Genomic DNA, 18,410 nt, shown 5'->3' with positions numbered 1-18,410 from the left:
CAAATTCTCTAACAAAAATCATATACGCAAAAATAGAGCTTTTCATTGACTTATCAAAAGCAAGCATATTTACCAGGGATAGGGTGTTCCCCGAATCATTAGCATCTATGTACATGCTCTTTTCCCTATAGGTGAAATAGATTCTCCTTTCAGGGAACTTCATGTTGGCAGCCATATGGTTGAACCATGGTGCCCCTAGGATAACATCCTCATGTTGGAGAGAGGAGAGATAAAAAAGTCTTCTTTGTCGACATAGCTTTGGACATAAAGCCTCAACTTCCCAATCAAGGGAGTAATGGAGGCTTGCTATCCCTTGAAAGCTCCATCGGCAGTTACAATATCTCCCATCTTGAAAGATTGAATGCCCAACCTAATGGCCAACTCCATTGATATAAAGTTGTGAGTAGAGCCAGGGTCAAACAAGATGAAGGCATCATGATCCCTTTTCCCCAAGCATAGGAGAGTGATGAGCCTTTGCAATGAGTATCCTCTTTTGGAGCTTCAACCATGGAAGCTCTAGGTTGCATACATTTCTTTTGGGGCAAGAATGATAACCATGTCCTTGCTACCCACACTTAAAGCATTTATGGTCTTTACAAAAAGCCTTCTAATTCTTTGGGAGAGAGCTTATTTTTACCTTTGTAAGCTCCTTTCTCCTTGGCCTTGTTGTTGTTGGTGTTGGTGTTACCTTGGGAAGAGTTTTGAGCATTGATCTTCCCTTTAGCTTCATTTCGATCCTTGTTTTCCATGGGCTTGAAGTTTCTTCTTGCCCCTTGTTAGAAATTGATCCTTGAAGCAACCATAGTGTGGTGGATGACTTTGCTGATAGTGCTAGGCCATTGTGAGTTGACATACTCGGCCATTTCTTTAGGTAATCCCGCACAAAATTCCTGCTTTTGTTCGACGAAGTCTATCCTTTGAAAGACTGTAGTTTTGAGATGTAAATCCCAAAACTTGTCTACATATTTGTGGATAGACTCGTTGAAGAGTAGCTTCAAACTTCGCCATTCGGTGAGCACTTTGTCCTTGGCATTGCTTGCAAGGAATTACTTCATTATGGAAACTCGTAGAGTTTTCCATGTCATTGGGACTTTGTTGATCCCATGAAGGCTAGCCTACCATTGACGAGCAGATTTCTGGAAGTGCATAGCTACATGGCATAGCTTGGAGGACTCCGTGAAGCCCTCGTCTCCAAAGGCCGGATCAAATTGTTGGATGAAGGCCAATACTTTGTCGGTGGCACCAAAGGTGCCATCATAGGTAAGAAAAGAGATACTCTTTCTTCCCTCTTTGAATTTCTCGACCTGTTGGGACCTTTGCCATGCAGGGTAAGTTTTGCAATGTCCTCTCCTCTTGTATTCTCTAGGAGAATAACTATTGCTTTTGTCAAAAGAGGAGGAAGGTGAAGAAGAAGGTGAAGAGGGTGGCCTCTTTCTTACCTTTTTCTTCCTTTATTTCCTCTCTATGGGTTGACCATTTCCTCTTGGGAGGAGTTGGCGACATTCTAGACAACCGTCTTCGTGGAGCCATATCTTCGGAGGAACTTAGGGATTTGCTTATTTATCATTCTTTGGATTCCTCCTCTCTTATGGGAGAGAGTCTTTTTTTGGGGGTCTCATTAAGAGGCCTCCTAAGCTCTCTCTCCTCTTGGAGAGAGAAGGGAAATCCCATAAGCACGAAGTTGTTGAGTAACTTTGGCTTGCAAAGTAGGGTTTCATAGCTTGATCAACCTAGTAACAAGATAATTAACAGACATGGGAGCATCATCATTAGCACCTTCACGTGAAAAATCAAAGTTCATTCTACTCTCTTGGTTATTTTAGCCATGTTAATTATACTTATGTGTTTACTGAGTGTATTCTTTGGCAATTCAAAACCTTAGTTGCTACTTCTCTTAGCCTTTGAAAGAAAGCACTTTAGTATCTATACCCACGACTCGAATTGGTTAATTATAGAGAGTAGTGGGGTGGGTCTAACATAGCAGAGTTACTGAGGGATAGCTCCTTTTGGACTTCTTATGGCTCAATAATTGTAAAGCCGTAGGCAAGTCGAAAAAGACCCCGTTATAAAGATCAAAGCTCCCGAGGTGTGCACCATATCCCACATAGTGGGCTCAATAAAACCGATAATAGATCCCAATCCCACTTACCCTAATATAATTAACAAAATCAACCCTTAATAGGCTACTTAAGGACCTCTCTTCTTCAATAACAAAAACCAAATGCTCTGATACCAATGTAATGGAAATGGCCTATGAACTTTGAGAATAGCGGAATTAAGAGAATTAAAGCGAGCATTTTTATGAGATCACTTTGAGAATATAGAGGGTGAACTTAATTGATGGTGAGGCGGTCTGGGGCGGGCAACAAGAAGAGTGGCCTCCAAGCACTCTTCTAGGCTCCCATGCTGCTCAATTGGGTTGGGGTTGGAAAAAACAACAAACACACACACAAACCCGCAACCTAACCCTACACAAATTTGGGGCACCATCTAGTTTTGGATGCGAACTAGGACGCGTAGAGAGAGAGAGAGAGAGAGAGAGAGAGAGAGAGAGAGAGAGAGAGAGAGAGACAGAGTGCTCGGGCTGCTTTGAAACGTATCGGCAATGATCAAGCAAACACAACTATATATTTAAGAAAGAGAGAGAAAGGGGGAGGGGGTGCTTGTTGCATTAATACCTTCTTACAAATCTGTCATGACAAATCAAAGTGAGATTAGTATTTGTTCAATATAGCTTGCGTAAATTTCACCACAACACATCACAAGAAAAGCCACCCCAATCACTGTCTTAAGGCCAGGGGAGTCCTCTCCACCCTGTCGCCCTCTTACAGTATGTGGGATTTATGGCTAGATTGATGACAACACTAGAGACAAGCTATGAAGAACTTAACAAAAAACACCAAGACACTTACACATCATTGTTGTCCATTAATTCACGTTGGAAGGGAGACAAAGTATCCAAGCTTAGTCCAAATCCACCCTCCTTGATTCAGCAAATGTTGGGATGACACTAGTAGGATAAATGATAGATTTCCTAATCTCAATTGAATGATCACTCTCTCTCTTACAATGGCATAGAGTTCCCTTGCTAATCCCCTATTACAACACATGCACATGCATAAGACAATGAGCTTCCACTCAAGAGCTCCTTCTAGAGAGGTTGAGCTTGGCTTCTCAAGCTATAGCATAGTGCTCTTGCTTATGGCTCCCCCTTTTGTGCTAGCTACACCCTCCTTTTATAGCAATTTTGAAGGCTAGGGTTACTCCTCTAACCATGGTTGGGTTAGATTTTCAGCAATTTATCTAATTTCTTTTGCTTGGAATTATCAAGAAATTGGTGGGAAAAGAGAGAGGAGAGAAATGGAGGTGATAGGACTTTTCATAGTGGGTTAGTGTTAGTAGAGTTAGTATTAATTTACAAATGGAATTGGATATTACAATGGGAGTATCCATGTAGGATACAAATAAGGAAGAAAAACTCTTAAGAGGTAAGAAAAGGTGGATTTCTTACAAGGTTGATGCTCCAAGTGTCTTGAGTAGGGCCAATTTTGACGCTTGTTGACGGTCCACTAGCTTTGACGGTACATTTTTTCTCCACTCTTGACCTTCCTTGAGAGACAAGGTAATTGAAGCTGAGTAATCAACCACCATGATGCTGTCTTTTAAGAGAAGCTGAATTTTGTGGTTTTTTTGATAGATATGGGTAATTTGGAGGAGGAAAAATGAGACTAGGTGGTCAATTTTGGAATGGAATTGTGTGTGGGAGGTATGAGTTCACCATGGTTTCTCTTATTCTTCAAGGTTGAGGAGAAGGTGAGTAGGGTGCAGAGAGGAGTGGTGAGAGAGGTGGGGATGATAAGTGGAGAAGTGTGTGTGAAAGAGGAAAATGATAAAGTGGAAGAGAGAGTGTGGCTGCATAGCATGGGAAAATTGGGGTCCACTAATAAAATCATAGCTCACAACTCGTAGCTCAAAAAAATATGAAAAAATTTGAGGCAAAAGTTCAGCCCACGAGCTACAACTTTTGTTTGTATCACCTTTTCAAATTCGGAGAGCAAGTGAACTTTAAAAATTCAGCAAAACCGACCGTTTTTTTCCACTGCACAAGGTCCTTGTGGGGTCCTTCTTTGGATGATTCTTTTGAATACCTCCAAGAGTGAGCCCTCCATAGTGCATGTATGCATGCCACCTACCCTTGACCTTATTTGGTAGGTCTATAATTGAAGATATTGTTGAGATCATGATATAAGTGAATAGTACAACTAAGAAAATCAAATATTGAGGGGTCTAAAAAATATGTACATGTCAAATATAAATAATATAAGTGGAAAAAATATAAAGGGGTCAAAAGAAATCTCTCTCATTATGAGGCTACCATAAAAAGATAAATATTTTTGGTGTTGTAATTTTTTAGAAAAAAAATAAAAATAGATGTAGGAAGGAAAAAATCACAATAGTGAAAAAATATACACATAAATAAAACTAGTTTTTTTGGATTTTTGTTGGGGTGGAGTTACACCAAATATAAGAGAAGCTTACATGAAAATATTTCTATATGGAATAAAGAGTATGAAAAATGGTAAGAAAAATTGTGGTAATGGTGAGGCAATGTACAAAGCATAAATAACACACACATAGGTAAAAATATTTAAATAAATACCAAAATAATTATGAAAAAATCTTTTATTTAGGCCCTATATACAAAGAAATATTTACATACACGCATGGGCCATAATATACTTATATTTTTTATATTTTATATTTTTTTGGCTCAACTAGCCCAATGCCTAGCTAATTGAGGGTTTTTTATTTCAGTAAGGAGATATGGGAAAAGTCCCCTAACTCACACACACCTATATACAGTGAAAGGGTGAGGGTAACCAAAGCGTTTGAGTGATTTGATAGGGTGAGATAACTCACTATGGCAATTACAGAGAGCCGAAAAAACGGTTATCATTAGCCCTCCCCCAGGATGATGGTATATTCATGTACCATCATAAAGAATCTTTTCCAAAGAGAGTGCTTCAGAGTCCTTGACAAGATCTTCATTGTTTGGCCCCTTGGAATTTTGGTTTGTGTTACACTCATGCTTCATGGAACAATGCTTACATGAGATAATTGCCTTTTGCTCTGGTAGATCCTTTGGTAGAAGGCGACTCAAGTAAGGCTTCAAGCGATAGCCGTTTACCTTCCTGGAGTGCTCTTTCCCATTCAAGTCCATAAGTTGATAGTAACTTGAATTGAAAGCCTTCTTGACTATGTATGACCCTTGCCATCTTGTTTCAAATTTGGCATCAAGACGATTATCGAGTCGATTGTCATACCTTAGCACAAGATCTCCTTCATTGATGCCTTTGTCCTTCAGTTTCTTGTCAAGCTTCTCTTTTGTCTGTGTGGCTTTCCTCTTATAGCACTCGTATGCTGCTTCTCTTTTCCACTCAAGCTCAACTAAGGTAAGAAGTCGATCCATCCATGCTTCTTGATCATCTTGTGCTGATTTGCCATGAAGTCGCATTGTTGGAATGTTTAGCTCAATTGGCTGTAAAGCCTCTTGACCATAGACCAAGTGAAATGGTGTGAACTCCGTGGCTTCCCTATATGTGGTTCGATACGCCCACAAGGCACCATCCAAGAAGGCACCATCCAAGAAGTCATCCCACAACTTTGTCTTGTTTTTCACCATCTTTCTAATGATGCCTGCAATGACACCATTAGCTTTTTCTACCAAACCATTTGATTGGGGATAGTAGGGTGTACTGTGACGATGTAGAATGTGAAGTTCTTCACAGACTTCTGTGAGCAAGCCCTTCCTAAACCCTGGACCATTATCAGAAACAATCTCCAAAGGTGTGCCAAATCTGCAACAAATGTGATTGTACACAAACTTGCTAACTGTCCTCTCATTCACTCTTGCCACACTTTGAGCTTCCACCCACCTAGTCATATAGTCTACAGCCACTAGAATGTAGAGTTTACCATTTTTTGTCCTAGGCAGAGGACCCATAGCATCAATGCCCCACTTTTCAAAGGGTCCATTTGCAAGCACTATTTGCCTCGGGCCATGCACCAACCTTCTATTTCCATTTATCTGACAATTGTGACAGCTTTTACACCAATGTTGAACATCCACATGCAAGCTTGGCCAAACATACCCCGCAAGCAAAATCTTCTTCACAGTTGATTCTTGGGCAAAATGACCACCACATGCCTCTTCATGCAAACCTTTTAGAATGGCTGGAATTTCCTCGATAGTTGGTACTCGTCTGCACACTTGATCCTTCCCTCTTTGATAGAGGGAGCCTTCTAGGAAGAGATATGCGCTTGCCTTCTTCATGAGTCTCCTCTTCTGAGCCTTCGTGAAGTCTTGTGGAAACTCACCCTCCAAAATGTAGCTAATAATGGGAGTCAATGACTCCAATCCCTGGTATCTCGGTTGCTTGACAGTTGCTGCCACCATGATGACCTGCACTTCTTTCTTTACACATGCAACGGCTTGTTGTGCAAGTAAATCAGCATCTTCATTTTGTTTCCTAGGAATATGATATAATTGCACCTCCTCAAATTGATTAAATAGCCTACGGATGGTATGAACTTTGGCCCTTAGTCTTTCATTTTTGCATGTCCAAATGCCTAAAATTTGCTTCACAATGAGAAGTGCATCCCCTTTTACCATGAGACGTTGTATACCATGGCCAATGCATATTTTTAAACCATGAAGTGGTGTGTCATATTCTGCTTCATTGTTGCTAGCTGAACTTGGTAGATTGAACTTCTCTTTCATGACCACCTCTCCACTTGGGTTGAGCAACACTAGCCCTCCCCCTGCTTTTCCTGTGGCTTGACGAAAAGCTCCATCAAAGAACAAGGTAAAACCATTAGGAATACTTTTTGGTGGTGGCAATGGTAGGGTCTTTACTTCAGACACCTTAATCTCCTTTTCATGCACCCTATAAGTGAGAATCCCTGCCAATTGTGCACGCACACTATCTTCTATCTTGAAAGAGTATTGAAACTCTTGCAACTCCATAATCCACTTTGAGATCCTAGTACTAAGATTCATTTGAGATGACACCCAAGGGAACAAATTCTCTACAGTGAGAATTACAAAAGGTTTTGGTAGCAGGTAGGATCTAAACTTTCTCACCGCAAACATGAGAGAAAGCATCATGAGTTCTGCTTCTGTGTAGTCTCTCTCCAAAGCATTCATGACCCTACTAGCAAAGTAGATGGGTCGCATCCTTGTACTGTGGGGATCTTGTTGTAGCAACACAGCACCAATTGTTTCCCTTCCAACACTAGAGCTAACAAAGAATGTGTACTCCCAACAAGGAGGCATGAGTGTTGGTAGCTCTGACAAAATGACTTTAATGTTACAAAAATACTCTTCAAGCTCATCAGACCATGTAAATTCTACTTGTTGTGTCAACTTTTGCAAAGGATGAAGCAACTCCGAAGCTAAGTGAATAAAGCGTGACATATACTTCACTTTTTGAATGAATGATATGACCTCTTTGAGATTCTTGGGTGAGTGGAGCTCAATAAGAGCCTTTGCCTTTGAAGGATCCACCTCAATGCCTTTATAGGAAACCTTGTGACCAAGCAAGATCACTTCATCCTCAGCTATGTGACACTTGTCGGGGTTGAGTTGACCTCCCATGTTATAGAGCTTCTTTAAACCTTCTTCTACCCTTTGTAGATGCAATGATTTTGAGCTATAAATGCAAAAATCATCAATAAAAACCCTAATGGACTTTCCAAAGAATGCTTGAAACACCATGTTCATGAAGCGTTGGAAAGTTGCAGGAGCATTTGTCAGGCCAAATGGCATGACTCCAAAAGCATAACAACCCCAAGGAGTGATAAAGGTTGTTTTCAATTGATCCTCCAATGCGATACCTATTTGAAAGTAACCCGAGTAGCCATCACACACAGTGTACTTCTCATGACCAGCTACTTCATTTAGTATCTCATCCTGAAATGGGAGGGGAAAGTGATCTCTTTTTGTTGCCCCATTAAGTGGACGATAATCCACACACACCCTCCACTTGCCGTTTTTCTTAGGAGTGACGACAACAACGGGAGAGACCCACTCTGAATTCTCCACTGGATAAATGAAACCTGCTGCTAGAAGCTTTCTTACCTCCTTGAGTAGAGCCTGCTCGTTAACGACTCCTAGCCTTCGTAGCTTTTGAGCCTTAGGTGTGGCCTCTGGCTTCAACTCAATCTTGTGTTGAACAACATCTACTCTACGCACATCGGTGTAGTCTTTAGCAAAAAGCCTCGAAAATTTCCTTAGCACACATTTGAACTCCTCTCTTTCATCCTTTGTATGTGTTGTATACAACATACCTTCTAACATTCCTTCATCTTCCACCTTTTGGTTATGTTGGGAACCTACCTCTTCCAAACCTCGAGAAGAGGTCTCCTGGTTGTTTGGCTTAAACCTTACCCCCATGACTTCAATGGAGGACTTCTCTTCAGTAATGCTGCCGCTACTTTCTTCTTCTGAAGTGTTTTCAGTCCAATCTTCTTCCGTCTCACTTCGATTTGATTCTTCATGGAGCTCCTCTTGTCGTTGCTCCTTCATGTCAAAGACAACCTTCTTGTGATTGTCATTCCTGCAAATTAGCTTTCCACTCTCCCAATCCTACAAAGCTCGCATTTTCATTAGCCATGGTCTTCCCAGGATAAATGGGTAACCATTTCCCTTGGTAGACATGACATAGAAATCCACTGCCTTCTTAATGCCAAAGGCCTCCACAAAAACATTTTTACAAATGCCTACGCACCTAGCCTTGCTATTGTTTGCCATTTTCACTTTGATTTCAGGTGTCTCATGGATGTGCATGCCTAGTCTTTGCATGAGCCCTTCTGTCATGATGCAAATTTGTGCACCCCCATCCACTAGACCTTTCCTAACCAATCTTCCTTTTATGTAACAATCTAGCACATGTGTAATATCCTCGTTCATTTTAGCATGTGCAATTTTTACAACAGGAAAACTCTCTTTTACCTTTCTCCTAGTGCTAACTGCCTTTGTTAAATCCCTCCTAACTTGTGGGCATAATGCAAGAAACTGAGGCCATGAGATATCAGGACCCTTACCTCGCATGTCTTCCAACAGGTTGTATGGAGACATACCATGTCCAAGAGGGAAGTCTTGGAGATTGATACGACGTCGAGTCCTCTTAGCTTCCTTGGTATCCTTTGCCTTCTTGCCTTGTCCATGGTCACTCTGTGATGGGACACCCTCTTTCTCTTTACCTTTTCCTCGGCCACGCTTAATGCCATTTGCTTCCATGTCAACCTCATTTGAGTTTGTCACCTCTACCACATGCACATTTGGATCTGGCAAAGGTGGAACTCCTTCTACCCCTTGTGGAGGTGGTCTTGGTCCATTTGGTCTTTGTAGAAGCCTTGGTTGTTGACCAGTTCCTTCACCTGCATTCATCACTGGGTAATTCAAGTTAGGTCTCCCTGGCTCCCAACGGGGCCAAGGACAATTATACATCCCATGTCCAGACTCTCCGCAATTCCAACATTGCAAGACTCTCCTAGGTCATGGATCTCGCTCTTGAGACTTCTTTGCTTGTCCCTTTGGACCTACAGCTTGTGCAAGGTGAATTGACAGGCTACTTAAAGATTCGTTTAACTTCTCAATTACTTCCGACGTTACCTCAGGAAGCTTCCTCGATGTTGATACTTGTGACTTACCTTTGGGTCTAAGACCTTCTATTGGAACCTCTCCCCTTAAGCACTTGAGTTTCCTATATTTCTCAGCAGCCCTAGTTTGAGCTGCATCAAAGGTAGCAGGTGCACCCGCCTCAACTTTTACCTTAAGGTCAGGAAAGAGTCAGGCTATGAACCTCTCCTTCTTTAGAAATTCTGCACCATCACCAGGGTTTGCAACATTTCGTATCCATAGAGCCCAAAGACATAGAAACTCTTGCTTGTACAAGTAGTAGTCATCTAAGTCTTTTTGCTTATGAGAAACAATATCTTGCCATAATTTTTGAGTGTTTTGGGGATCAAAGAAGTATTTTGAAATGATTCAAAACTTCTGTGTAATTCCCCTTAACTTCCTCAGGCAAAGAGTCAAACCAAGTGCTAGCATCTTTCCTAAGGACCACCTCAAGCATTTCTACACGTTCTTGATCAGTTATTATCCTCTTGATACGGCAAGACATCTTGAAATTCGCTAAAAATAATTTTGCATCCTCTCCAGGCTCTCCAAAGAAAAGAGGATACCCAGACATTTGGCGTTGGCTTTCCATTGAATTGATTTCAAAGTGACACCCATTTTGTTTTTCTTTCTTAAAAAGATTTACACAATAATGTTTTCTAGCTTGCAATCTATTCTACAACAAAATAAAGATATTCACATCAAACGACCTATGATAATCAATAAGAGGTAGTATGACACGGTTTGGTGATGCGAGAATTTCTCTTACTCTTTGGGCACCAAACATGAACACCATACGTTGTTGAAAATGGATTTTCCTACTAATTGCAATGTTTATTCTAATGTGTGGAGTGAAATGGAAGGGGAAAATCTCTATTCCTGGGCCATTATCCATGGTCTATGCATAACCTAATGCTTAAAACAAAACAAAAATATAGACGTCCAAACTAAGGTCGTACCTAATGAGAGGCAAAATAAAAGGATTTACTGAAGCGTTTATCTCGGCCAACCTAAGAGGACCTAAAATTCTACGAATGACACGTTGAAATTGCAACTTAGTACTAACAATTATGTGTACCTTTTGCCTTGCAATAGGAATGAAGGGATCATACAAATTTTCATGAATCATGCAAACTACTTGACTATGCTAAAGGTTGATTCTACACAAAAATACACAAGCCGTCCTCAGTGGGGGCACCAATTTGAGGCGGTCTGGGGCGGGCAACAAGAAGAGTGGCCTCCAAGCACTCTTCTAGGCTCCCATGCTGCTCAATTGGGTTGGGGTTGGAAAAAACAACAAACACACACACAAACCCGCAACCTAACCCTACACAAATTTGGGGCACCACCTAGTTTTGGATGCGTACTAGGACGCGTAGAGAGAGAGAGAGAGAGAGAGAGAGAGAGAGAGAGAGAGAGAGAGAGAGAGAGAGAGAGAGAGAGAGAGAGAGAGAAAGGGGGAGGGGGTGCTTGTTGCATTAATACCTTCTTACAAATCTGTCATGACAAATCAAAGTGAGATTAGTATTTGTTCAACATAGCTTGCGTAAATTTCACCACAACACATCATAAGAAAAGCCACCCCAATCACTGTCTTAAGGCCAGGGGAGTCCTCTCCACCCTGTCGCCCTCTTACAGTATGTGGGATTTATGGCTAGATTGATGACAACACCAGAGACAAGCTATCAAGAACTTAACAAAAAACACCAAGACACTTACGCATCATTGTTGTCCATTACTTCACGTTGGAAGGGAGACAAAGTATCCAAGCTTAGTCCAAATCCACCCTCCTTGATTCAGCAAATGTTGGGCTTACACTAGTAGGAGAAATGATAGATTTCCTACTCTCAATTGAATGATCACTCTCTCTCTTACAATGGCATAGAGTTCCCTTGCTAATCCCCTATTACAACACATGCACATGCATAAGACAATGAGCTTCCACTCAAGAGCTCCTTCTAGAGAGGTTGAGCTTGGCTTCTCAAGCTATAGTATAGTGCTCTTGCTTATGGCTCCCCCTTTTGTGCTAGCTACACCCTCCTTTTATAGCAATTTTGAAGGCTAGGGTTACTCCTCTAACCATGGTTGGGTTAGATTTTCAGCAATTTATCTAATTTCTTTTGCTTGGAATTATCAAGAAATTGGTGGGGAAAGAGAGAGGAGAGAAATGGAGGTGATAGGACTTTTCATAGTGGGTTAGTGTTAGTAGAGTTAGTATTAATTTACAAATGGAATTGGATATTTATAATGGGAGTATCCATGTAGGATACAAATAAGGAAGAAAAACTCTTAAGAGGTAAGAAAAGGTGGATTTCTTACAAGGTTGATGCTCCAAGTGTCTTGAGTAGGGCCAATTTTGACGCTTGTTGACGGTCCACTAGCTTTGACGGTACATTTTTTCTCCACTCTTGACCTTCCTTGAGAGACAAGGTAATTGAAGCTGAGTAATCAACCACCATGATGCTGTCTTTTAAGAGAAGAGGCTGAATTTTGTGGTTTTTTTGATAGATATGGGTAATTTGAAGGAGGAAAAATGAGACTAGGTGGTCAATTTTGGAATGGAATTGTGTGTGGGAGGTATGAGTTCACCATGGTTTCTCTTATTCTTCAAGGTTGAGGAGAAGGTGAGTAGGGTGCAGAGAGGAGTGGTGAGAGAGGTGGGGATGATAAGTGGAGAAGTGTGTGTGAAAGAGGAAAATGATAAAGTGGAAGAGAGAGTGTGGCTGCATAGCATGGGAAAATTGGGGTCCACTAATAAAATCATAGCTCACAACTCGTAGCTCAAAAAAATATGAAAAAATTTGAGACAAAAGTTCAGCCCATAAGCTACAACTTTTGTTTGTATCACCTTTTCAAATTCAGAGAGCAAGTGAACTTTAAAAATTCAGCAAAACCGACCGTTTTTTTCCACTGCACAAGGTCCTTGTGGGGTCCTTCTTTGGATGATTCTTTTGAATACCTCCAAGAGTGAGCCCTTCATAGTGCATGTATGCATGCCACCTACCCTTGACCTTATTTGGTAGTTCTATAATTGAAGATATTGTTGAGATCATGATATAAGTGAATAGTACAACTAAGAAAATCAAATATTGAGGGGTCTAAAAAATATGTACATGTCAAATATAAATAATATAAGTAGAAAAAATATAAAGGGGTCAAAAGAAATCTCTCTCATTATGAGGCTACCATAAAAAGATAAATATTTTTGGTGTTCTAATTTTTTAGAAAAAAAACAAAATAGATGTAGGAAGGGAAAAATCACAATAGTAAAAAAATATACACATAAATAAAACTAGTTTTTTTGGATTTTTGTTGGGGTGGAGTTACACCAAATATAAGAGAAGCTTACATGAAAATATTTATATATGGAATAAAGAGTATGAAAAATGGTAAGAAAAATTGTGGTAATGGTGAGGCAATGTACAGAGCATAAATAACACACACATAGGTAAAAATATTTAAATAAATACCAAAATAATTATGAAAAAATCTTTTATTTAGGCCCTATATACAAAGAAATATTTACATACGCATGGGCCATAATATACTTATATTTTTTATATTTTATATTTTTTTGGCTCAACTAGCCCAATGCTTAGCTAATTGAGGGTTTTTTATTTCAGTAAGGAGATATGGGAAAAGTCCCCTAACTCACACACACCTATATACAGTGAAAGGGTGAGGGTAACCATAGTGTTTGAGTGATTTGATAGGGTGAGATAACTCACTATGGCAATTACAGAGAGCCGAAAAAACGGCTATCAATGGTAGTAACATGAAGATAGTACTTAATTGACTTGGCATGAGAAATACTTTTGCAAGAGAGAGAGTATTAGAGAACATGACAATAGTTGAGGACTGGATTTACTCAGAGCCGGTCCCTCCTCCAAAAGGCGTTTGTATTATAGATTCTCCCATCAAGAGAGACTTGGTATAATACAATCTTTGGTGTTCCTTGTTACCTTGGGGATGCTATGAAGATGGAAAGCTTCATGCATCACAAGCATAACATAAACTTTTCAAAAAGCATTAACTATCCCAAGCCTCAATCCCAAGGCCTCAAACACCTTCGAAGGTGGAGAGAGCTAGCGGGGAATGAGGGTAGGAAAGAGGAAGAAGAATCATTCATAGGAGAAAGAAATAGTTCCTCACTTATCATCACTGTTCTTGGCATAGCATAATAACATAGTAATGAAGATGAAGAAGATGGCAAGCTTAAGCATTGAAGCATGGATCTTGGTTGGATTTTCATTCCATAGCCAAGAGTGTTGGTGTAGGCTCTCAACTTCTCAACAAGCTTGGAGAAGGAGATGGAGCTCTTGCACTTTGCACTTCACACAATGAGAGAGAGAGAGAGAGAGAGAGAGAGAGAGAGAGAGAGAGAGAGAGAGAGAGAGAGAGACAATGAGAGAATATCCCTTCTCATACTTGGTCCACCCCTTCTCATGCTTGGTCCACCCCTTTCTCTCTCTCTCTCTCTCTCTCTCTCTCTCTCTCTCTCTCTCTCTCTCTCTCTCTCGTATTATTTGAGTATATCATTTGGACATGTGTTCTCTTTTTTCTATTTGAGAGAAAGAACTTAATTACTTATTTTCATGCATCTAAATTCTCATTGGACCCCTTTAAAGCCTATCCAATAGGATTCAAGCACATCGTGAGGGCCACATGGGGAGGATCTTGACATGTGTTTTCTATGCTTCTTAAGATATCATGTTTGAATTGAACACTTCAAGCACCTTAGTCATTTAAGCATGAAAATTTTTTATGCCTCTTGAGAGATCATGTTTGAATCGAACAATTCAAGAACCTTAGTCATTTAAGCATGAGAAGCACCTCAAGTTTGGGCAAAGTTCCCACAAACACCTTAAGAACCTTAGCTAGCAAGTACAACAAGCACCTCATGCTTGGGTAGGATTCCCACCTCAAGGTCAACCCTAGCTTGCCTAATGTCAAAGGAGTTTTAAGCACTAACTTTTGGAGGTCTTTAATGAAGCTAAACCTAAGGTCTTTAAGCTCCATTAGGTAGTATTTCTCTTTAATAGACCATCTCTCATTTGGACCCCTTTAACCTTGGCCCCATGTTGAGACAGATCCATAAGCACATGTCTATATTCTAACCCTTGTTCCCGTCTATTCTCCCACATTAAATGATCAGTTTAATATGAGCAAGCAACACCTCTAGGTAATATTTCAAGTTTTAGAGAGAATAAACGTTATGTTAATCAAAAGAAAAGTGAATTTTTCTTACAAGAGATTCTGTATTTAGGTTACATTATCTCTCAAGATGGCATCCAAATGGATCCATCAAAGTTAGAGGTAATAAAAGGATGGCCTAAACCAAGGAATCTTCATGAACTAAGAAGCTTTATAGGTATGTGTGCATACTATAAATGCTTCATTGAAAAGTCCTCACTAATAGCAGGACCATTACATGACCTAACAAAGAAAAATGTTAGGTACACATGGTCTCCCAAGGAGAACAACCCATTACCTGGACCGTAGATAGACGGGGTGGAGAGGTGAGATTATTAAACTCTTGCATTGAAGTATTTGTATATCTTTGTACATTTGTAAGTTCTTAATGGTGTGTTGTGCTTGTTGCACGACCCTTACACGCAACCGTTGAAACTGGAGGAGCTAGCTGATGTGTAGCTGTATAGTACCCATCGACATTTTGTATCATCAACCAACATTTATATATGTTGTACTAGTACGGCATGCCGCCTTTGGTGGCCTCTCTCTCTTTTTCTCTCTCCCACTCTATCGCGTGCACAGGGGCTTCTCTCAGTTTTGGAGTTTAGCCTTCATGTCACAAATTTTGACACATGTAAAGGGCTCCTCCCCCTTCCGCCATATTATGTAAGTTGAGATAGCAGTGGGCAATTTTGTAGTAGATCTTCTATTGATAGATAATCAATCTTCTTATGAAAATTTACAAATTTTTCATAAGCGCATATATTTAATCTCACAACCAGGAGTATCTTGGAAATTTTGGTAAATTTGGATGGCATTTTGGGAATTTAAAATTAGAGGGGTATTTTGAGAATTCCCCTTAGATTCTATACGGGCCATTTTTGTTTAGTCGGCCATTTTTTGTTTACACTGGCCATTTGTATACAGCCATGACTCGAAGACAAAGTATCCTGTCCGTTGCCATCCTCAAGTCTGCAAAGCGAGCATCGCCCCCTCTGTGCAATGGTCCCTCTCTTTTCTTCCCTCGCCATGGAAACATGCTCGTCTCCCTCTTGTGTGGACCATGGCACTCTCTTTGATCATGCACACCATGGTTGCACTCTCTCTCTCTCTCTCTCTCTCTCTCTCTCTCTCTCACACACACACACACACACACACACAGCCGTTTTTTGACCTAGTAGACAGCAGTTCACTCTTTTGACCATAACTTGCTCATCCGAACTCCGATTTAGGTGATCTATAGCCTCAATCGAAGAGCACGAAGCCCTCTACGCATTGATGTAAAGACAGAATTTTTCTGTGTAATGGAAGGCTTTGTTGTAACAGCATCTCAGAACTGAAAAAACTGTCAAAACTTTGCGTTTTTGTTGCCGACTTGAAGGCAATGTCAGACAAAACTCGCAAGGGTGGAAAAGCCACACTCGCCATGGAGAATGATGCAAAATCTCCAAGGAATTTGGATGCTAATCCAACCACATCGTCTACAACAACGGAAGCAATGATCATGGCTTACTTGATCTCGTTACAAGAAACCGTCAACAAGCAAGGTGAAGAGTTGCGCGCACTTGCAATGGAAAATGGTACTTTAAGAGTTCTCGTTGTGGAGAATGAGCACCTCAAGAAGGTTCTTGAAATGCAAACAACGCGCTTGATGCATCTTGAGAATGAAGTTCAAGAATGTAAACGCTCTCTTGTGGACATGAATGTAGTGAAAGAGCGCTTGAGCAAAGTTGAGAGTGATCATGTATTGAAAGAGGAAACGATAGATACAATACGACATGATGTATGTGAGATGAGAAATGCATCCAAATCATGGGCTGATATATGTAAGGATAATGTGGTTTCTACATCTCCTATCACGCAAGCCGTTGTCCAAGCAAAGAATGTAGAGAATGTGGACACTCAAGAATTGCAAGAACGACAAAAACGCTCAAAGAACATCGTCATTCGTGGAATCAAGGAGGAAAGCATGGAAACACCCCAATCTCTTGCGGTTGCTATTGAAGAGTTTTTTGCTACACACTTTGGCATGTCAGGAATCATGGCTTATGGTGCACATCGAGTTGGAAAACAAGGAGTCCCTCGCTCGGGAGAAAGACCTATTGTATGTACCATGGCTGATGAGGTAAAGAGAAAGATCATCCTTGACAATGGTTGGATCTACCTCAAAGGAACGGGTTGTAATGTATATGAGGATCGCACTCTTATGCAACAAAATGTACGTCGCAAAGCATACGAGGAAAGAAGCAAGAAGGTTAAGGTATCATCTCAAGAAGAAAAGGCACTTGAGGAGGATGCAAGTCCACCCAACAAATAGGGACACATGATCTATGAGACCAACTCACGCTTGCGAATAAGCTTTTGGAATTGTAACGGGTATCCATGGAATGCGGGAATTGGCATTGATGAGCTTACCAACGACTCCGATGTGATACTTCTTGTCGAAACATGGGAGCATGATGCGCAACGAATTCTTGGATTTGACAAATACGATGTACATTCTTTGATGTGGGCCAAAAATGCAAAGCAACGAAGAGGCCAAGGAGGCATAGCATGTATGACCAAAAAGGGTTTGAAAGATGTTTCCATTGTCAAAGAAGATAAGTATAAACGCTACTTATGGCTGAAAATCAGCCCACCAAATGGTCAAGTCATGTTTGTGGCCGGCTGCTACATTCCTCACTATGACTCCAACTTTTATGCTCGCTTGAATATGGATAGAGATCAGCCCTTTGTTGAACTAGAGGAAGACATTGCTTATTACAAGGATCAAGGTGAAGTCATTGTTTTTGGAGACATGAATGCTCGCACAAATATGTTACAACACGACACACAACAAGTCGACATGCCGCATGTATCAAGAAGAGTGGATGACTCATACATGTATAATCGAAGTTCTAATGATGCAAAAGAAGTGGATCACTATGGAAAGTCACTTCTACATATGTGCAATAGTACCGGAATGCTCATTGCAAATGGTGTATCTCTATGGCAAGGCACCAATGACTTTACATGTAGAAAGCACAATGGTGCTAGCGTGATTGACTATATGTTGTTCTCAGAAGCCACTCTAGAATGCATACAAAGCTTTACACTTGGTGAATGGAATCCGGAATCGGATCATAGGATGTTATGTATTGACCTCAAGTGTGGTAAACGGCCCGAGCATGTAGCCTCCAATCATGATGTGAATCATTTGTACCTACGTCTAGACTTCAAACGAGCACTTATATATGCTGATATGGTGGACCAAATGTTAAGCATGATAGAGCATCAAGGGAGCCCAACATTAGAATGCAAGTGGAAAGTTTTTAAAGAAGTAATTTTCTCTTGTGCGAAGGAATGCTTTTCGGTGAAACACATGTCTTGCAAAAGGTCTAAGAAGGGTAGCACCAAGAAGAAATGGTTTGACATGGAATGTAGTCAAGCCCGAAAACACTTGCTAAGATTGGATGCAATCAAAGACAAGGAAGTTTACTTGGAATGTTCACACACATACAAAGCACTTGTTCAAAAGAAGAGGAGAAGGTGGGAA

The sequence above is a fragment of the Adiantum capillus-veneris genome, chromosome 23 (genome assembly GCF_014529385.1).
Source record: "Adiantum capillus-veneris isolate H3 chromosome 23, ASM1452938v2, whole genome shotgun sequence".
NCBI lineage: Eukaryota > Viridiplantae > Streptophyta > Polypodiopsida > Polypodiales > Pteridaceae > Adiantum > Adiantum capillus-veneris.
The sequence above is the reverse complement of the archived record's forward strand: the minus strand, read 5'-3'. Positions refer to the sequence as shown.